Below are 23,460 nucleotides of genomic sequence, written 5' to 3' on the forward strand. Positions count from 1 at the left end.
ATAGAGGCGCTAATTTTGGAAACATTCCTGTTGGACATATTAGAGAGTAGGAACTTGTTTTAGATGGTTGGACGGCTTGCTGGAGTAATTGGTGCAGCCACAAAATAATGGACGTAGCTACTGTGACATCACACATTGGCTTGTGGACTCCTGTTTTGAAGCCTTGAGTTCAGCATTACAGCTGTCGCCATCTTGTTTATTTGGAGCCAGAAGTGACCATATTTAGGCGAAAGGTGGATCCGACTGAGAAGCCAAGAACACTATAGAGTGCCGAAGTCATGCCCCTTCCGGTGAAGCTCATGGGACCTTAGATCGGAAAAAATATGAATGGCAGTCCCGTTTGAGTTGTGACATTAAATCCAAATATGTCGTTAATGAATTTAAANACAGTTTTACCACAAAGTATGACTTTCTTGAGCTTACAATTTATGTTTTAAATTCATTAACAACATATTTAGATTTCATGTTGCAACTCAAACGGGAACAAAAGATAATATTGCTCTTCCCATTCACCGCCATTCATATTTTTTCCGATCTAAGGTCCCATGAGCTTCGGCACTCTACAGGCAGACAGCTTGTCACTCAAGCAGTCCGCCCTTAATTATGCCTAACTGTAAGACTTAATAAAATGTAAATGAGTGAGTTACATAAAAATTCACCTTCCACATAGTTGTACTTAAGGGGAAATTAGCTTTCGAGACGAGAACCATTTTCTGTACCAGGCTGTAAACATGTTTATTTCTGCTATAAAGTTGGGCACTTTAACATGAGAGTCTATGGGGATGACTAGCTTCTGGAGCCAGCCTCAAGTGGCCATTCAAGGAACTGCAGTTTCTGGCTCAAGGTTGGCACTTAGCTGCAGAACAAGTAACAAACCAAAAAAATAGAAAAATTAAAATGAAATACCAGCCCTATGTGAATAAGTGCAGATTCTTAATATTTGGATTTAGGGAAGTCACACGCATATACAAAATGTGAGTGTCATCAGAAAAACAAAAAACTACAGCACTATTCATTTGTTCAAAAGCCTGTTTTCCTTGACCTCTTGTGGCTGTGTAAATTATGACACTTTTGTCTCTGAATTTCATTAAAAAAAAACTAAAGAAATGTGGCAAATCGTATTTATCTACATGAAGACATTGCTTTTTGTTTAACTGACACAAGGAGGTCATAGTGCAAAGAGCACTGCCCCTTGTGTTACAGTGTCAGGGTTACTCTCTTAAGACATCACTCAACTCTGTAGCATTACTCAACCTACAGTATACACTAGGACAATATGAGTATATTCTTTTTAAAGTGAGTTAAAAATTTTCACCACTTTTATCAGTGCAGGCCCCTCAGTGTAATAGAAAACAATGAAGAGATTCAGGGAAAAGGTAATCAGCTGCTGGGTGATGAGCCAGGGGATCCAGGGGCTCCTTGGCCAGCTATGATAAGGCCACATCCATCCCACTGCTGGGGGCTCAGGCTCACACATTGGCTGCCATCTGAAAATACATTTGTCTCCACACTGAGGGACACTGCCAGCTCGCAAAATTATCACTGTCACAGAAACATTCCTTTCAGCAGAAAACTGCACACACTCATATCCTTTAGCACAGAGAGAGGACAGAAGGACAAAGAGAGAGGGAAGGAAATAGAGAGAAAAGCGGACTGAAACCTCATTTTGAGAACAAAAGTCTGACAACATCCATTTACTGTAAAGTCATATAAAGTCATATCTCTGACGCGCACTTAAAACTAGAATTACCGCCTCACAGTTCGATGCCTTCAAGACTAAGGTCATCAATTCAGTGTCCACAAATGTCTCATTTTCTGTTCCTGAGTTATGGCTTTGAATAATGGCCAGAAAAATGTTCTTGCAGATTATGATTTTACGGTGAAGTTGACCTTTTGGATATAAAATGTCATCACTTTATTATTTTATTCTATTTGACATATGTGTGAAATTTTATGATTAGCTTATGGGTTCTTGAGTTTTGTTAGGTCACAGTGACCTTAACCTTTGACTACCAAATTCTAATCAGCTCATTCAAGTCCAAGAGGACGTTTGTGCCAAATTTGATGATATTCCCTCAAGGTGTTTGTTTGGGGAGGTGCCTTCCTACTGGAGCAAAAGGTGTGGCTAAGGTCTGAGGACTCTTAGGCTGAATCCAAATGTCTGGACTTCACCGCTCTTCCAGACTGGCAGACTTTATGGGCCAGTTCCCGGAAAGTCTGGGAGTGCTTAGGGCTGTCCAAATCCATAATCTATCCAGTCCAAAAGGGGCCTCGAGCGGACTGTATGCAGACTTCCTGAGAGTCTGCTTGGGGTGTAGGCTTCAGCAGACCACTGATTTAATTGCCCACAATTTATATATAGGCTAGAAAATTGCCTGAAAAACAATAAAAGATCTTCTGATGTGATACAGGTCTGCCCGATTTATTTGGTCATAGCAGAGTCCTTCTTTAAAAACATCTCTGTATTTGAATGTCTGCAGTCTGTATGTTATACAGAAATATATTTGTTCACTCACCAAACAACCCTCTACATTTAGAGCTTGTTATCTACAGAGACTGATGAGCAGACAGAATATGACAGCAGTTACAATTACTGTAATCGTCGCTCAAATGTTTCCATGGCAACGAGTAAAACAGTCCTGTCCGGGGCCTGTCTATCAGCTGCTGGCAGTCTCTGCCCTCACAGACTTTACGTGATGATGGTGAACGTACAACTGAAGTCCTTGAGGGTGGACATTTGGATTCAGCCTTAAATTCTGGAGCCAACTCATTGGACTAAACAATGTGCTGCCATGTCATAGAGGGTTTGGGTTCAGTTAGCATTGCTTTGTATTTAATTGTAGTTGCCGTCAGTTTTGGTTAACCCTTGTGTTTTATTTGGTTTGGCCAAGCCACTATATGCGCTCCCTCGTGTGTCATTTCTTTGTCGGTTTGTTCAGTTAACGCCTTGTTTAATTATTATACTGAAGCCTTTTATAGGCCTGGTTGTTCATTTCTTGGTTAGTAATTTTTCATGCATTTTTTGGGTCAATAAAAACCAACTGTCTTGTCAAGAACTCCTGCATCCTAGTTGCCTCACTGCTTGGTCCCTAAAAGTGTTGTTGAGATATTGTGTTCACAAGAATAACAGGGATGAGGTCACAGTGACTTTGACCTTTGATTAATGACCACCAAAGTCTGAACAGTTCATCAATGGGTCCAACAAGATGTTGGTGCCAAATTTTAAAAAATTCCCTCTGGGTATTTTTGAGAAATCGTGTTTAAGAGAACTGAACAGATGGATAGACAATGCAAAAACATAAAGCCTAGGGCCTCGGTTATTGGCATTAAACACATTTCTTTGCACCGCGCAATGACTACTATGCGCTGATATTGAATGCCTTGGAGTGTTTTAGTTGTGGTGACAGATTAAGTTCATGTGTATGGTCTGGTGATTTGATATAGCCCCCCACTGCTGCTGTCGGTGTCTCCTTCTTTTTTCCTACTCCATTGAAAACTGCTGCTCAACAGAGAGCAACACCAGATTAGCTCTGAAACACCTGCTTTTACAGAGCAGACTAACAGTGACACTGCAAAAGAATTCAATTAAAGGAAATCTATGGCATGTTGTAGCATTTCTCCAAGACTAGAAGAGAAAATCTCCTCAGAGTGACAGCACCAAACCGCCAACTTGATCTCCCCCTCTCTAACAGGATTACCACAGGGACCACTCTCCTCCCTCTCTCTGCTGCCTTTCTTTGTGCCTCCGTGTCTCCCTCTTGCTTCCTCAGACTCCTCTCCTCTCTCATTCAGCTCTCTTATCACCTTCTCTCCCAGACAACTTCCTTTCCCTTCCTTCCCTCCATTCCTCCATTCTCCATCTCTTTTCCCCACTCGTATACACTTTCATTCTTGTCAGCATGTTCCCTGTCAGCTCCTGAGAGCTGATACAAAGTCAGAGGCAAACAAAGGGACAGGAGCATTGACCCAGGATGAATCAGCCCTGTTTATGCAACAGAAATGCACAAGAGAAACACGAACACCAGCATCTACATGCTGACTGCATTTCAATGATGTTCTAGGTTGGTTAAGATCCCTTATGGATATGTGACATTGAAATCCTGGAAAGGCAGATTCATCCTTCACTCAAGTTAGTAATGTTTTGACACAAATTATGATGTTTGTGATCAAAACTACACTGTGTGCCAAATTATTATGCAAGTTGCAGTTTTGTGAATATTTTAAAAACTTTGTTAACAGGCATTTTCAAAAGTGTTAAGTCAGATAGTGAATATATTTCTTCAAACATGTGATTAATATTATGCTTTTCAAAGCACTGTAGTCTGTATTTTTAAATAAATGCAGAATTTGGGCTGCCCGGCACTCATCTGTGAATATAACTTTGGAGAAGTCAGCTTTCATGTATTGTTAAGCCCAGTCCAGTCATTTTTCCCGATGTATTTTCTTCAGTAGAGGTCTTGTCTTTGCCTTTTGGACCTTTGCCACTCGCTTTGGCGTCCTACATCAAGTAGACCTGGGTACATCATTGAGCCCCACAGCTTCAAAAATGGCCTTACTGGTAGCTGAGGGTCTTTTAGCAACCTCTTGTTTGATTCTTTACAATTCTCGGCTTGATAATGTTCGACAAGCTTTTTCTACTATGGGTTTTATCCCATCCTGACTATTTTCGGTGTATCTTTTTATGGTTCGGTGGTCACGCTGCAATTTCTTGGCCATATTCCCCTTTGCTCAGACTCTTGACAATTTGACTCTTTTCCTCTTTGGTCAGGTCACTTTTCTTGCCCATGGTCAAAGGTGAATAGCACTTGCATAATAATGTGGCACATTTATATAAACGTGGTCTCTGGTAAAGGATATTGGAAAGCTTTGTAGATTTACACAAAAAGGGTTTTGTTAAAGCTCAAGGCCTTAAATACATCATACTAGAACACTATTTTTTTCTCAACAGCAGCCTTACAAATTTTCAAGAAAAGATCACCTGCATAATAATTTGGCATGCAGTGTAAGAGCTAATTAGCCCTTTGATCAGCATTTCCCATCATGCCCTGGGCCTGATGGAGAGCAGCTTTTGTGCTTGGCTCTAAAATAAATCAATTAATCCTTTCTTTCAATCCATTATTTACTCGTCACATGAAGTCGTACAAGGGACAACTCCAGTGAAATGCGATCCTACAGCTACTTCAGCCCTTGCATTGTAATTCAGTCCTTTTATGCCTCATTGGCTTTATAACTGTCCATGCTTTCAGACGAGTTGCAGTGTGTGTGTTCTGTGGATGGTTGCAGTAATCCATGGTTGTGAAATGGTTTAACTTTAGTTTTGGGTACCATCATGTCCTAGAACGTGCTTCACACTCTGAATGGCTCCATCTATTGCATCAATGGGGTCATGTATTGCTGTTTGTTTACATATGTTGTAGGGGTGGGCGATGTGGCCCTAAAATAATATGATATTTCAGGGTATTTTTGTGATAACGATATTTTTGACAATATGACAAATTAGTAAAAAAATATATATATATTTTATTATTAATTTGAGAAAATAGTATTGCAACAAAATAAGTGATACAGTTTTACAGTTTGCCTTCAAATATTCAGTAAAAATGATCTCTCTTTTCTTTAGTTTAGTAAACAACAGTAACTCAGAGTGAGACTCAGATTCTGTATACAACATTATTAGTTCAACAAAATAAAACCTACCATAAATTACACATTTAAACAGCTCCCAAATACAAAAAAATGTACCCTGGGATCTATATATACATTTTATATTTTACATATATTTTTTTTTCCACCTGGACCTTTATGTTCTGCCATTTCTCCTCTAATCATCACGCTGTAACCTGTGACAGGCTGTTATGATACCACAACTATCACATATTCACATATATGTAGTCCTTTGTCAAGCCATGAGCATCATGTAGGTTTACAAACAAAATGATTTGACAACACTGACTCCTGTGTGCGCATGGCGAGAGAGGAGAGGGAGGAGCCGCTGAATGAGTTCCCTCTGAGCAGTAACTCGCTCAAAGAGTCTGAGAGGTCCGGGGCTGTTTGTAAAAGATTCAGGACGCCACAGTTTATTCCACACTACTGAAGCTGCTCCTCTTTTTGCAGCTACCGCGGAGTTGGTAATAATTTCGCTTTCAGCCATGCTTGTTCTTGTCAGGGGTACCAGAATGACGTCAACATGTCAACAAGTCAACAAGTCCAAATATCACGAATATCACAATATGAGTTTTTCATATGATATTAAAAATCATACTGCTATTATCACGAAAAATATGATATGGCACACCCCTCATATCTCAACCTCAACAAGATGGTGCATGGCCACTCCCCTCAAATGTTGGCAGCACCGCTCAGCCGCTTCTGAACAGTGCACAGCAGTGAGTAATAAAAAAATAGGATATCATTGCTCCCATGTGCATGATGTCAGAACAAGTCGGGATCAAGTTAGACACAAATCTAACCAGTATGCAATGTACGGCGATCGACAGTAAATAATTCTCAAAGAGCCCAAAGGGTATATCTTTGGTATTTGTTCCCACTAGGCTTTTTGGCATCTAATTTTCTATGACCTGAAATAACTTCTGAAATCACTGCTTGCCTCCAAATTGGTATGAGCCCATATGATTATTTCTCAGCAGGAACCTTTGCTACTTTAATTTTTGGGGTTATTAACACCACATTCAGGATGAATCAGGGCTTAAACACCCTCATCATTACTGCATACTATTTTTGACTCACACAGGCATTAACACTGCACATTGTCAGTCTAAACACAATTAAGGCTCATGCCTCATTACCATGCCTGGGCTGGTATCCTGTTTATTCCTGCCTGTCCAGTCAGTCAGCTGCACTCTGGAGAATGTCAGCCGTCAAACTGCTGCTCATACTGGTGGATGCCCATCACTGTCCTGACAGCATCCTGCACAACCCTAGTCCCCTCGGTACGCTGTGGTCCCCCAGCTGGCACACAGAAACTCACACACTGACGTATAACACAACATAAACACACAAACATATGCTGCTGACACACACGGCCCGCCCATCTGTGGTTGAGCATATGATGGATGGTCCTGTGAGGGACCATTTCACCTCTGAACGCACCCTTTCTTTCTCCTCCCCCCGGTTGCCAGGATACAGTGTCCATGTTCAGACCACATATTGGGTTAAAATCAAACCAACCACAGGAGAAGTGACATAAGACATTAATAACAATTTATCTTGCACCATGGACATTCTGGTCAAATTTAATGAGTTGGGAGTTACATAGAATCTCGTTTGTTTGCTCGGGCTGTTGGCGTATATAGATTAACTGATACGTTATCAGAAAATCAATACAGGGGCCAGACATTCAGCTAACCACACATGCAAACCAAATTCAGAAAGAAATTTGTCAAAATAAATCAATGTGGCTGTCATGAAATTAGCCTCTGTGCATCTGTGGCTCGTGTGTACACTGTGGAAAACCTGGCACAGTACAATAAAATATAATGACGTCACCAGTAACTTTGCTACTGATTAAGAAGGCAGCACAGTATTGAAACACAGCATTGTACTGACATCAAACTGTAAGATTATATCAACACTGTAACATAAAGCTAGCATTAGCAACTAACACAACTTCCAAAGCCCATGGAGCGATGCAGGAATGAGCCCTGAAACTCAGACATGAGTTAGCATTGTAGCACTCCAGGTTCCCACATCTCAAAGTCAGAGTTTTTTGAATGTTTTCTTGGGTAGATGCCTAAAATAAGGTCTGTGTTTAACAACAGCTTAAACGACTTTCACATTTTGTTTTACAACATAAAATATATCAGTAAATACCCAAGCAGCAACCTCCGAGACTTAAAAATGAAGCCAATGCGGAAGTGCTAAAAACTGCAGTTCATAAAATGGCCACTTGAGGCTGGCTCCAAAACAGAGTAAATCCCCATAGAGCCCCATGTTGAAAATGCCCAACTTCACAGCAGAAATAAATATTTTTACAGCCCAGATCATTAAAACGGTTTTAACTCACCCATTATTTTATTAAGGTTTAAAGTCTGGCATGTTTGAGGGCAGGGCCGCCTGAATGACAGACTGTCTATAAAGCATCACTGCAGTCTATGAGTCAGATCTCATTCCTTCTAAGCTCCACCCTCTCATCCACATATAGTCACTTCTGAATCCAAAAAACCAAGATGGCGACTCAAGGCTTCAAAATGGCAGTCCACAAACCAATGGGTGACATCACGGTAATCATGTCCATTATGTATACAGCCTATGTAGTAACCGCTTACTCTGTTCGGGGTCGCAAGGGGGGCTGGAGCCTAGCCCAGCTCAAATCCCTGGACAGCACATAGAGACAGACAACCATTCACAAACTCCCCACCCTGGGTTCAAACCAGGAAACCTTGCTGAGAGTCGACAATGCTAACCACCGTGCCGCCTATGTAAATACCCCACTCTTACATTTTGAAGCCTTTACATGTCTTAAGACGGTTGCTAACAAGTGGCTAACTGAGACTGAGAGTGTCATCATGCTGAACACAGCTTTACAGCCTTGTTGTGGTGGAGACATTAAAGTCTCACAGCTTAGCCTTACCTTTTTCCTTTTGGCAATCACATTTACTAGAGGTGTTCGTTTGTGAAGATTATCTTACTGAACAAAACATCTAGGCGTCATAAACTTTTGTTTGCCACAGAGCTTATTTTCTGCAATAATCCGTCATCCATTGGAAACATCCCGCTGGCTATTAGACAAGGGAAACAGGGCGGTGCTAACTTCTGTATCAGCCTCCTTTGCTTCTTTCTCTAACTTCCTGGTCAAAGGAAATACCTGAAGCACTAAGCAGCCCCTTCTCATGGACAGAGCCGTACAGCTTTGTTTAAAGCAGCTGGATTTAGACAGATTATACTGACCATGGAATTGAGCGACATAATACCCAGTTGGCAGCATTTCAGTGAAAAACGTATCCGTCTGAGGGGCTGCCAAAAAAAGCTGCCCTGTGCATCACTGCCTATTGTTTACCATTGTTGGCAAATTTAGTTCCTAATGCTGAAATAAAACATAAAATATTGATTTTTTTTCCCCTTTAGCTGCTGGCATACAAAACTCTTAAATTCATGTAAAAATGCATCAGCACTCATTTTACATGTATCTACATTAAATACCTATTGAATTGGAGAGGGCTGTGTTTGTGTGTGGTGCTCTCATATAGTCATGGAAGGAGATTTTAAAATGGTTTCTTGTGTCATGCATTATGATCGATTATCACAAAACAAGCTGTTTAATGAACTTATTTTGCAGATTTTTCCACCCAGTCAAATCAAACAGGTCAAACTAAGGTTATTATAAGGAAATGCTGGAATCAATTCATGTAAATAGCGTTAGTGTGAGCTTTTCTTTTGACTCAAACCACAATACATTTGTGCTTTCTTCTTGTAGTAGCAACATTCCCATCAGGCATTAATTTTAGTATCTGGAATGCGCTTTATCTCTGTTGGTTTGCTGTTTTTCTACCAGCTGCTTGAGCACACACACACACATAGATAATCACAGATGGAGGGGGCAAACTCGTCAAAGTTGTGCAGTAGAATTGATTTATTTTTGTTAGATTCCCTGCGGTTAATTTTGCCGACTACCTAACAGCCAAATAAAAATGTCCTCTGCTCATAACAGGAGCGTGACACCAGAGAGATGGAAATAAAAGCTTTCCTCTGTCATAATGGAGGTGAGTTCAAGGAGAATGGTGAGCGTGGTAAACATTCTCCTGTCAGTGGTGGTTGATAAAAAGATGACCTCCGGCTGGTTACTAAAAATACAGATTGGAGGGGAAACGCTGTTTCCAGTCAAGCCTTTGTTAGAAAGTCTGTCAGGTTTGTTGTCATTGAGTCAACTGAATTCTGCCGTATAAAGCAGCTTTACGCGGGTTTACTTTGCAGCATGGCTCAGTTTGTTGGTGACACTCCTCGATTTTCTTCATAACACAGGCACGCATATCAAACACAGGGAGCATGGCTGGCTCGAGACGCCGCACATGCCATAACTTGATATAATACTGTGGTAATAAATATCGGGCACCCAGTAGAAAGAAGCACGAACAGAGAGGCACTGCATTCACATCCACAGTAAACCACAAAGCTTTCTTTCTTTCTGCCATCCTCCAGACAAAATTTATGTGTGTGAGCCCCCTCATACAGGGAGAAAACACAGGCGATTACATTACTATACATTACTATAATAATAACGTAAAATAACAGACAGAAGTTTTTATTCCATTCTTTATAAACAATACGACATCACCATCGCAACATAGCCATACATGTTTTTCGTTCTACCGTAATGCTATTCCATTGGACTGTTTGTTTTTGCAGTGCTGTCCAGAAGGTGTGGTCCGTCCGACGTCTGCCTTATTCCATATGATTGAAGCAGGAGCCAGAGTTAGCCTACAGGGGGAACACATTCTCACACGGACCTCATCACATATCGATATTTGGTCATGGACTTTTCACGTCTAGATACGATGTGAAATGTACCCTAGGTGCGATGTGTCAAGTTATGCCAGTTACATGCATTGTCTTCTTTCAAAATAATCTTCCATTTTCACAGGAAATCTGCTATTTACATTCAGTATCTTTCAAAATAAAAGCATTACGTCTTGGTTGGGTTTAGGCAACAGAAGCACGCGGTTATATTTGGGAAAAAAGAACAGGGTTTATAATCTTACGGGACCCCAGCATCAAGACCACCGTTGTAGTTAAACGCCGCCGAGCACCAGCTGCATGTCATGCTGACGTTAAAGGATTTTTTTGTCAGTGTGTGACGGCACAAGTCACTGCCCAAGCGCCGTATTTTGACGATTTAGGAGTGAGACCAGGTTGACTGGGCAAATTTACATCTTTTTTTCTCTCTGGTCAGATTTTACAAAAGCATCTTAAAATAGGATAAATATACATTTATCAATATACAGCACAGTACAATTGCACAAATAGTACAGTACCACCACATATTTTGCGTTTCATTTTAGTCCATGTCATTGTAAACTATTAAAAAAGCACATTGTGATACATGTGTTTAAATGAAATGTTTAAGCCCAAATGTAAATAATCAGTAGCTGCCTGCATCAAAGCAGTGCAGTCACAGTGATTTATAACTACGCACAACCTCACAGCCTTTATCTCAACAAACACTGAGCCTCGTCCTCAGCATTTCAAACTTCCTCTTACACACAGAGAATGGACAGGAAATGATCTGAGCCGTGGCCTCTGTATTGGCTCCCGTAAAGTTAAAAAATAAACACGTGTAAAATGCAGGCTCGTACGTTGTGTTCATAGATGGTGACACTCTCTGCCAGGAGTTTGAATAATTTAATACCCCCCTCCCCGTCCAGGCTTGTGTGTGTGAGAGTGTGTTGTGCGAGCGAGTGAAAGGGATAGAGATAAGTAACCAGAAAGAGGGCTGAGAGAGAAATCAGCTGAGAGCATCAGCGAGTGACACTCTGACACAAAAACGGTGCAAGACAAAGCAGAACAGAGATGAAAAGAGTCCACGGTTGTTGTGCTCTCTTGTCATTATCCTCCATTGTTGAGAACAATGAGAGAACGCTGCAGCAGGGAGCAGAAATTGGCCAGAGAGGGTGGACTGGTGATGTAGATGCCATTGCTTCCTCACTATTATTAACTCATTGTTCCAGAGATCTGCAAGGCACATTATATTACCCTGTGCTGTGCCATGTTATTGGGCTACTCCGTAATTTCCCCACTCTATAATTGTGCCAGGATGTTCATTAAGCTACTTGCACATTAGTGCTTCCTGTGAAGATTAGAGCAACTACTAGATATTGAGAGAGAGAGATGAAGAAAGGAAGGAAGAGGCAGAGCCAGTGAAGCAGGGATTTGTGAAACTGTGGGAACTGTTTTGAGAATAACTGCAAGTAGGTTACACATTTTCTGCCTTCAGTCTTCAGTGTGTTGACATAATCTCCAAGTCAATCAGATGTGTTGTAGATTGGGTGTGTGCACCTGGGAAATCATTTAATGCAAATACCCAAAAATTAATAGGTTGTTCAGCAAATTGTCTGTTTAGATTTGTTTCATTTGACCATCAAAGTGATGATGTAGTCGACTAAGTTCCAAAAGTACAACCCTGACTTCTAGATCAGTGCAAAACTTCATTATTTTTTCAAGTAAAAATGCAGCAGATACACTAGTTCAAGCCTCTTGCTGTGAGAATGTGCTGCTCTGCTTTATCTCATATGATGGTAAACTAAATCTTTGAGTTTTTGGATTGTTGGTCAGACAAATCAAGCAATCAGTAACATCACACTGGGCTGCTGCCTCCCAACAGTTTACCGAATATTAGTCGACCAGAATGGTCATCAGTCGGCAAGATTTCATTGGTCGCTGAGTTGCAGAAGCACTAAAATGATCAACTTTTCCGTATTTATCAGACTGAATATTTACAGAAGAGGGGAAAGATATCCGTCGGCTGTGATTGGTGTGTAACCTGACTCCTGTCTGACTGCTGAACGTGGCCCCTTCCTGTGTCTGTCCTACCCAGAGCTTTACATCTGTCTCACGGATGATAGGCCAGAAGAAGAAGAAGAAGAAGAAGAACTCTGCTGCACTCAGGATTTCAGGTAAACTGGCTATATGGTGCTTGGTTCGGTCGCTTAGCAACCTTAGAAACAACCTGCCGCCGCGCTCTTGAAAGCCGGCACAAAGACAATAGAGTGCCCAGCACCCGACCTCATGTTTTCCAGGTGGTTAAAGATGCATCATGTGTACGGCCCCTAATTGCCAGGGCTGGTACCTGCGGTTATTCCACAGGCTAGTTAATAACATGTCGGGCAGGAAATCCAAAGTGTGGGATCATTTTGAGAAGGTGAAGGACGAACCCAAGGTGATATGTAAACTCATCTTCATTGGTCGACTACAAACATGACGTATCATCTGAAACATGGAAGTAGCTACATGCCCATTAGCCCACAGCGTCATTAACAGGCGGCTCGCTCAGTGTGTGACGTGCACTTGTAGATAAAATATAGGCCTATATTAATGAAGGTTCATTAGTACGGTTTTGTATTTCTCTGTAATGTAGCACAGTGTTAACAATGTTACTGATACTATTCTTTCTCACACCTTCAACTCAAACCATTGTGTTGCCCCGCCCAAAATATAATTAAATTAATATCGTAAACATGCAGGCAACTAGTGGAATAATGGCCCTAAATGACGACTGTTGGTCAACATGAAAATTCATTTTGTTGACGATTTTCTCAATTTATCAAAAATATAATAAGCAGATTAATTTATGATAAAAATAATTGTTATCTGCAGCACCGTTTGTAGAGCTTATTAAAGTTATAATCCTTAAGAATGTCAGATGCCCATATTTGGTACCATTTTACTGCTAACCTGACGTCCAGCTCATTGGCCTGTCCAGAGTGCAAACACACCATCTCTCTCCCTCCAAAATGAAAAAATAATACAACTTGCACACTTTAGTGCCGCTGCTGGAAAAATATCCGCAGAGAAACTCTAATTTATGGTTGCCATTTGTTAGCAATAGCCATATGATGGATTTACATTTACTAATCACCTCTCTTATTAATGTCAGAGTCTGCTGAACTAATTCACAACCCTGATTGTACAACGTAACAGAAAAACATATGGGCTAACACTTCCCTTAAAGCAGGCCACTGTAAATCCCACAGTCACATACATACTCTGCTGTCAGGCTGTTGGATGGCAGCTATCATTTTTCAGACTGTTTTTGAGCTCCTCATCATATGTGACAGCTGTAATTCCTGACTGTTTCACAGGTGGTTGGCTCCCTGGTGTGTTTGCAGATGTTGAGAGACACTTAGGATTTGGTATTTTTAGAATACCGTCGTGGGCAGGCAGCACCATGTTTTACCAGACACACACACAAGCTTGTACCATCCCTAGTTACACAGGTACACTAGTACCACAACTGTTCATCAACAATGCGTCTACAAACAACATTAGAACTTTAAGCAACTTCAGTAAGCCAAAGTATATTATCAGCTGAACTACTTAAAGCTATAGTGCGTAACTTCTACAGGTCCGTAAATGTCCGTTTCACCCAAGCCACTACTAGAGGAGATGACACAATGCTGATTAAGCCGATAGGCTCCTCTAACATCTCGCGGTATTTTTCAATATATATATATAATTTTTAGTTTGCGACAAGAAGGGAGGGGAGGAAGAGCGGAGAGTGTCACAGCAAGAGGTAGAGCGCAGGTAGAAAGAGAAAGCAACATGGCGGAGAAGTGGCCGAGACACGGTTCAGAAGTGGATCCTACCACAAAGAAAAAGCCTGGACGTTCGGCTGAAGGTCTATTAGCAAAGAAGGAAAGTGACCGACGGAGAAGGCAAACAAGGATTTGTATTGGCGTCGCTTTTCCTCGGTGGAGAGCCCTGAAGGAAGAAATTGGGCTGAGGGCAGACACGGATGTTGCCTTGCTGCTGTTGGATAAGTAAGTGACTTGGTTTATAATTATATTATGAGTAGTATGTGTTGCTGTTACATGTACTGGACCTTGTACTTTATTATTTTCTTGGAAATGGTGCTATGAACGTAATGTAATGTTAGCAGCCTGGTGTTCGCCATGTTGTGTAGCATTGTGTACACGGTGTGTGGCGAGTGTTACTCTGTGTACACGGTGTGTAGCGAGTGTTACTCTGTGTATGGTGTGTGGCGACTGGCGAGTGTTACTCTGTGTACGGTGGTGTGTGGCGACTGGCGAGTGTTACTCTGTGTACGGTGTGTGGTGAGTGTTATCTGTGTACATGGAAGTGCCGCCAGCTTATTAGTTGTAATAACGTTGTTATCCGCTGGGAGGCGACAGAAGTTACGCACTATAGCTTTAAGGTTGATGGTGGTTGTTTTGTTTTTTTTAATATCAGTAAAAACAGACATTTTGCCTTTAAATATGAGCGGGGAATTCATCCTTTCTTCACCTTGTCTGACAGCCATAGATTAAAAGACAGGAGCATGAATTGTGACAGCACAGAGTGGAAGCTGCCTAGTGACAGTGATGGCTTCACTGGCAGACACATTAACTCGCTTTAACCCTGAGTTGAAATACCTTTTTAACTAATAAAGTGGAGCCTATCACCGCTGACATTGAGCGAGAGGCGGGGTACACCCTGGACAGGTATAGAATATCGCAGGGCTGATATGCTCACAATCACACCTACAGGCAATTTCGAGTCACCATCTAACCTAATCTGCATGTCTTTGGCTTCTTCCCACAATCCAGAGTACTTGGAGAAAACCCACACTGACAAGGGGAGAAGATGCAAACCATAAAATTTCAATGCAGTCTTAGATTATCAAAGCTGTACTTGAGAAAACCTGGACTTCTAGAGTGCTAAATGTGTCCTTGGTTTGATGTTGGCTGATCATCATCCAGTTTATGGATCTCTCGTTATGATCTGTCATAAACTTTTAATATCTGGTGCTGCTGAATTTATGATTACATTCAAGTCACAGAAATAAATCATGATTTTCTTCAAAATTTATCAGTGCGACACACAACAGGACATGCAGCATCTTATTTAACAACACTTTATTTATGAAGACACGTCCCTGATCCTTAAAGTTAACAACCTCAAGATGTTAATCATATCAAATCTTGACTTTTACATCAATCTGCTATAGGCATTTAGTATATTTCAATTTATGTGTTACCTCTTTATATTGTTTGCCTGTGGCAGAGTCCGCTATTCCTTCTCTTAATATGAACAGCATGCACTAGGGCTGAAAATTAAAATTAATCGAAACCAACATTCAGAACCTCTAACCATTCTATTTACATTCTGTTAATACCTTCCCCACTATGTGTGTGTTCATGCAGTGTCCCCTTAAAAATGTACTATTGCACGTGTAGTCACGTGACTCCCCCCCATCCAGTCCGCGACCTGGAAGCAACATGGAGGAGAACTCAAACACCGAGCCAACTGAGCAACTTCAGCAGCTTGTACCAAAGAGAAATGCTGTGTCCGTCGTTTGGACACATTTTGGCTTTCGTGAAGATGAAACTGAACAGTAAGAAATGAAATGTAAAAACTGCCAAAAAATCATTTCAGCGACCAAAGGTAACACTACCTGTTTCAGCACTTGGAGCACAATCATGTTACCAAATATAAACAGTGCATGGCTTGAAAAAAGAAAGAGACTGACAAACGCTGAGCAACAAGTGCCTCCACAAAGCAGCTCTACATAACATAAGTATTTACAATGGCTACACAATGTTCAATCATAAGATAGGATATGCAGTCTTTCATTAGATGAATATCCCAGCCTTAATAGTTGATTATATTTGCAGTACAAACTATGAGGACAAAAAACAAAAAACAAAATTACTGCTCAGTAATAATCAAGGTAAAATGTTAAATAAACGTGATGTTGATTTGAGGTCATATCGCCCAGCCCTGGTGTGCACATGCACAAAGGATCCTCAACAGGGAAAACAACCCTCTGAGATTCAGTTTCATTTCAAGCAAAACTGTAGGACTTGTATTATTAAGATGCTATTAAACTCACATTCATGGGGCGTCGGTGGCTTAGTGGTAGAGCAGGTGCCCCATGTACAAGGCTGTTGCTGCAGCGGCCTGGGTTCGACTCCAGCCTGTGGCCCTTTGCTGCATGTCTCTCCCTCTCTCTCTCCCCCTTCATACTTCACTATCCTATCAATTAAAGGCAGAAAAATGCCCTAAAAAATATCTTTAAAAAAAAAAAAATCACATTCAGTCATTTTCCGTAACCGCTTATCCCGTTGGGGGTCGCAGGTGTACTGGAGCCTATCCCAGCTGACTTTGGGTGAGAGGCGGGGTACACTCTGGACAGGTCACCAGACTATCACAGGGCTGACACATAGAGACAGACAACCATTCACACTCACATTCACACCTACACGCAAGTTAGAGTCACCAATTAACCTGCATGTCTTTGGACTGTGGGAGGAAGCCGGAGTACCCGGAGAAAACCCACGCTGACACATGCAAACGGCACAGAAGGGCTCCCCCACCCTGGATTCGAACCAGGAACCCTCTTGCTGTGAGGCTACTTCTTCTATTCTGCCACTACAAAATATAAAAGCCTCAATTGTACAGTTAAGTAAAGTTTTGAGCGAGTCAGTCTTTATATCTGGATGTAAAATAACATGTCATATTCTGTTTGCACATTGTTGTTAGCATGTCAGTAGACTGATGAAATTAAATAAAGTCAGTTCTTTGTAAACATGCATGGCAGGGCAGTCGATCATAATTATCACAAGAGAAATAACTTTTCTTAAACTATATTTTTGTGGAAAGGAGATGTGAACAGATGTCTTTACCTAAATGTGTATGTCAGTCTAATTGTGTGAGTGTGAGTGTGTGTGTGCATTTCAGATGTGTGACATCAGCCCAAGAGTGCTTTATTTAATTTTCCTCAGTGGTGTCAGATTTCATGTGCACCCGTGTTACGGTGTTTGTGTGTTCTCGAGTTGCAGCGCTGACGTTTTGCTAAAGCAGCAGTGAGGCAGCAAATTAAGCAATTCTCGGTTGGATAAAGATCACAAGAACAATATTGGCAATCTGAAGTGAACAAGCTGAACCTTTGGACTTTTGGAGCTTCAATTAAAAGAGCTCTTTCCCCACCTTGTTTTTCCCGTGCTCCTAAAGTGCTGCGGGTGGCAGCTGAGTAAAGGCCAATCACAATCTTCTTTTGCTTTCTCTCAGATATGTCTGACTTTTTCCTTGTCCTGTGGCTGCGTGAATTGTTTCGTCAATTTCTTTTCACACATTGTGTCTCAGTGAGAAGAGTCAAAACGTCTCATGTACTGAAATACTGCAACATCATGCCACTTTGGGTTGTTTTGATGTCACCCTGTTCTGTCTCAATCCTTTTCCAAAGCTCCTTATATTACCTTGTTTGAAGGATACTGGATTTTTTTAGATGAAACAGAGGCGATTATTTGAATAAAATAGGCTTGCAGTAGATAATCATTATTTTCCTCTACTGTTAACACTAAAATAATTTTTTGAAGTGAAAACAGAAAAAAGACAGTGTCAGCGTTCCCTCCTCTGAAGCTGCAGCAAGCCAGCTAAACCGCCTTGCACTAATCCAGTTAGCTCCCCCATAATTCCTCTTTGTGCTAAACAGTTACAGCAGTCATCAGCCATACAAATATCCGAGCCACTGATCTCTCAGGTCATACATGGATACTGCTGAGGCCCCTGAAAACAACACAAACATACAGTATGCTGTGTTCAAACTCCATACTATTGACACACCCTTGTTACTTCCTGTCAGCTGTACCAAGGAAATGTAGCTGTAGCTGACAAGGAAACTATAAAAGCAGGAAAGGAAGTGACGTCAGTGACAGCGTTCGAATTTTGCATTTGAGCCGGACTCAACAGGATAGGCACGGCAAATCGTACTATAAACCGTCATACCTTTATTGTTTCACCTTTGACTTGAAAATCCTTCCACCAAATTAAAAACTTTAAAATGATGTGATGCTTACCAATGCTTTTTATCGAAATGTGTGCATTTGTTTTCCTTGTTATAATTCTCCAAAACAGAGTATGGCTCTGTCCGTCGGCTGCATCTCGGCCCCTGTTGGCTCCAAGATAGCTAATCTAATGTTGCTGTTAGCAGGTGGTTCTGTAGGCTACATGTATTTGACTATTATTTGATTGGGCGGCTGTGGCTCAGAGGTAGAGGAGGTCGTCCAATAATTGGAAGATCAGCGGACCCATCTCCGGCTCCTACAGTCTGCATGTCCTTGGAAAAGATATTGAAACCCCAAAATGCTCCTGATGGCTGTTCCATCAGTGTGTGAATGCGTGTGAATGGTTACTGAGCAGCAGGTGGTACCTTGCACAGTAGCCTCGGCCATCAGTGTGTGAATGTGTGTGTTAATGGGTGAATGTGACGTAGTGTAAAAAGCGCTTTGAGTGGTTGGAAGACTAGAAAGGCGCTATACAAGTACAGTCCTTTTATGATTTATCATTAACGAACCAAACCTCAATCTGTTAATGATATTTAATAATTTCAGGAGGGCTAACGTTAGGTAATGTTTTCTACTGTGTCATGAGGTGCTTTTCGCCAAATGATCTAAGTCTGAACCTTCATCACTTACCGGTACATGTTACTTTTGTTTATTAATGAACTAAGTTAGCATTTGCACTTTGTTTAGATCATGTTAGCTACAGTAGCAACTAGGGCCGTAACGGTACATGTATTTGTGTCGAACCGTTCGGTACGCGACTTTTGGTTCGGCACGACCCTGTACCGAATTATTGGGCACAGGATATTATTTTATTTTATTTTGTTTTATTTTAATTCCGTTTTTGCGAGCCGAACCATTTAAAATATCTAGTTCCCCGACGGACATAATTGAGTGACGGACCGAGTCCGACCGTAAATCTCCGCTTTCACTTTGTGCAGCGCATTCTCGCATTTTGACAACATGGCAAGTGAGCCTGACGAACCTGAAGACCCACCCGCAAACCTTAAGTCCTCCGTTTGGGAACACTTTGGTTTCAGGGTAAAATACGAAGATGGAAATAAACAAGTGGACAAGACAAAAGCAGTGTGCCGACACTGCAGAACAGCGGTCGGGTATGTACTTGGAAACACGTCTAACATGCTAACGCATCTAAAGCGACACCACCCGAGTTTGAACGTTAACCGGCACGACTAGAAAAAGCAATCTGGTGCAAACTACGATATCGTCGTCGTTTAAAAAGAAAGAGCGTTTCCCTGACCATCGCGCTAAAGAAATAACCAACGCCATTGGAGTTGAGTAAAATTGTTTAAGCTGCACTTTAGATATAAGCATGTTTTGTTTACTGCACTTTAACAAAGTGGGAAAGCTAAGTAAGTTCCTAGTAAAACTGAATCTGAGCAGGCTTTAAAGCTGACCAGCTGCACTATACTATTTATTTTAATTGAGTAAAACTGTTAAAGCAGAAATGTATATTTATATTTGTCATTCAAAAAATGTGAAAAAGCAGGATTTTATATATATTTGTTTCATTCAAAAATTGTGTAAAAAGAGTTAACTGCTGTGGTGGTATGTTTTAATAAGGTTACCAATAAGTAAAAGATATTTAATAGTTATTTAATAGATATTTTTTTCATTACTGTACCGAAAAAAAACGAACCGTGACTTGCGTACCGAGGTACGTACTGAACCGAGATTTTTGTGTACCGTTACACCCCTAGTAGCAACAAATCTGTTGAGACGCCGCACATTACAGACAGATAATCCTTGTCAAGGTGGAGGCAAACTGCAAGGCATTATGGCGTACGGTCAAGTCCCACTCTGGCAGTTATTTACCAAACTGACAGGATAAACTGCCATGAAACTGTGTGTAAATATTAACAGTCCCCAGAGGATGAACCCTTCTGACGTTGTGCCAAATATCAATTTGTCCAGTGCTTCAGTTTAAGAACAAGTACATGAAAAACAAATGACACCACCAGCCTCAGCTGTACTTTGTGTTAAGTGCCAATGAGCAAATATTAGTGTGATAACACACACTAACCTAAGATGGAGAACGAGGTAAGCATTATACTGTCTACACATCAGCATGGTACAGGCCTACTCTATACACATGTGCTGGCGTGTCAGCACAGCATGGCAGCGATTTGCATCTCCATTACAACAGGAAGGTGTTACTTTAACTGATGACGTGCTTGTATTAAGTCAATGACATTTAAGAGCAGCAGGCTGATCCACAGTAAACAGTCCCATGCTATTTTTGTTGTGAGTGTTTTCCCATCACACAACACGGCAGGTAAAAGATGTTTACCTGTCGGAGGTGAGCTGTTTGCAGAGGTGCGGTAAGAGCCTGCTGTCTGCAGCTCTTCACATAACATCTGACTGTAGCTGTTTCTGCTTGGACTCTTCCTCCCTGTGGTAGTAGTAGACTAGTTTTTATTCCGCTAATCCGGTGCTAAACACATTTTATTTCCAATAAATTCTTCACAATAAAAGTCTGCCATTATTTTGTTATTTAAAACTTTTCATTGTGAAGCTGCAAAATCAGGAAAAATTGAGTTTTCATCAGCAGTAACTTCACATGTACAGCTGAAAGCAAACACATACCTATCAAGTTTTGGATTTGAAAATAAGGCAAATTTTTCGGCCAAAACGGGAGACTTGACAGCTATGCAAACATGAGGGACGCAGGAGAGAACCTAAACTCAGACCGCAGAGATTCAGTTAGATGCTAAACGTGCGCTGAAAACTGAACACACAGAGACTTTTTAAAACGCCTTTCTCTCTGATTTTCTACACAGACATGAGTTGAGTTTTGCAACACATGCTTGTTTGAAGGGGAGAAGGGGGTTCAGCACAGGTTGGCCGCAGTCAGTGAGATGTCACTGCAGTCCTCTGGGAGGCGGGTCTGGTGTGCTTTGGCCCAACTCTGGAGAGAGTCCATCTTGGGCACAACTTGGCAAGACTTGTTGCATTTAAACTGGTAATGGGAATGCAAATCAATGTGTCAGCATGTCAGCTTTGCCAAAAGTGCCAATGGAACATGCTGATGTTAGCCTTTAGCTGAAAGCACCACAGTGCCTAAGCAAAGCCTCACAGAGTATGGCTGTTGACCATTTGTCTTGTTTGTTTTTAAAGCTCTTTCTCAAACTGTCTTGTTCGTTGCTACTAACCAGTTTGTTTTACACCTGTGAGAGGCTTCTTCATTTCCTCTGTGCGTTGCATTGTGGCACAGTTGCATAAAATACAGCTTTTTTGCATGAAAAATTACATTCATTTTGACAATTTTCCAGGGTGACCACACTACGCGATCAAAACCGAGTTATTAGATACTGCATGTTGCATGAAATTGTAGCACAGCTCCTATGCAATCAAAATGTTATTTCTCATTAGCCTGCAAGTGTGTGTGAAGGGCACTACAAGATTCAAGTGACAAGAAGCAAATGTTAAAGCTAAAGATGCTGAAAATGGCTGTCTCTTACTGACAGAAATTTCCAAGTAAAAGCTTATAATCCATCTAAATACAATAAGTGCACATCCAACATGGATTACAGCATCTTGGTGAAAAACACTGAAACAAACTGGGAAATATTTCTGAAAAGGCATTGTGACATGCCAGATGAGATCATCTCCCCTTGGTGTGCTAGAAAATGTGTGAGTGTCTGATCCTGCATTTTAGGTGCGTGAAGTACCACTGACATTTCACATTCTGATTGCTGCCACTCGAGCCACCACATGTTCACATTTATCAGAGAGACAGAGGGTGAGAGAGTGCGAGTTATCAGCATGACTGATAGCTGCTCATCTGTCTCACAAGCACCGAGTCAACAAACATAACTTGGCACTCGGCTATGCAAAGAAGCCACTCTACTGATGCACAACATCATAAGCTAACAGAAAATGTCAAACTATAATTTCTGACAAACGAACGAAGAGCCACTGAGGGAAGTTGTGGCAGGTGTTGAGCGCTGAGTACACCTGTGCTGTGTTTTGATGCAGCTAAGACCTCCAGCACATGGAGCAATTTATGTGACCATGAAACCATGTAAATCCATGAGGTTTAGCACAACATATGCCAACACAACACTCCCGTCATGCGACAGGGATATGAATGAATTCAAGCTGAACATAAGTGTGTTTGCCTGAATATCTCAAATTATACTGAGACACTACTCCAAGAAAAAACAAGTAATCGCAGCACTGATCATAAAGACCCTTTGATACACACAAACACACACACACACACACACCCACACCATACACACATAAACATGAAAGGCATATGCACCCACCCACCCACCACCCACACTATTGTTGATATCCACAGCAGTAGGAGGCAGATCAAACAGCAACAGGTATTATTACAAGATGGCCAAAAGCACTCACCACGCTCATGAGGGTCGATCTCTCTTTCTTTATAAATGGTACTTTTTTTTTTTCTTTTTTTTTAAAATTTGTCCCTGCTCTCCCGCTGCTTCTATCGCTACAACCTCTCACTGAGGCTCAGGATAGAGGGTATTTGGCTTGAGTGTATGTGTGTCTTAGTGTGCCTAATCCCTGCTGAGTAGAGTGGGTGCTAGGCAGCAAATGTTCACTGGAGAGTTAAACACACAAAACAGGGGTTAATTTGGGATTTGTTATGTGGCAGGGACCTGTTTTCATACGGTGGCAGGCAGGCAACGGTCTTCTTTTGTTAAGTTTTACAGCATTTTACATGTACCAATGTAGCAATTAATTTACTTGAATAATCTAGAAATACTCCTGTGTGGCCTACATTCTCCACAGTCAAATTCCCTCCAGGTTTAGAAGACTCCTTTCTCTGGAAACCAAACCTTTTAGTAGGTATCTATGCTTAATAATCACAGTATCACACTAATTTAGGATGCAAATGAATGCCCACGCTTGTCCACATACATTGATCACTTCATTGTGTGCTGAGACGGAGCAG

General features: G+C 41.3%; 1 protein-coding gene across 1 annotated transcript in view; it reads right to left on the bottom strand.

Moving 5' to 3' along the window:
• sphkap (SPHK1 interactor, AKAP domain containing) overlaps nt 1–22,959 on the bottom strand; it is a 158,876-nt gene extending 135,917 nt beyond the window's left edge. Inside the window, exon 1 of the mRNA XM_050072623.1 lies at nt 22,899–22,959. The gene's annotated coding sequence lies outside the window, so the exon portion shown is untranslated. The remainder of the gene's footprint in view (nt 1–22,898) is intronic.
• Nucleotides 22,960–23,460: the final 501 nt, after the last annotated feature.

The sequence above is a fragment of the Epinephelus moara genome, chromosome 2, assembly GCF_006386435.1.
Source record: "Epinephelus moara isolate mb chromosome 2, YSFRI_EMoa_1.0, whole genome shotgun sequence".
Classification (NCBI taxonomy): domain Eukaryota; kingdom Metazoa; phylum Chordata; class Actinopteri; order Perciformes; family Serranidae; genus Epinephelus; species Epinephelus moara.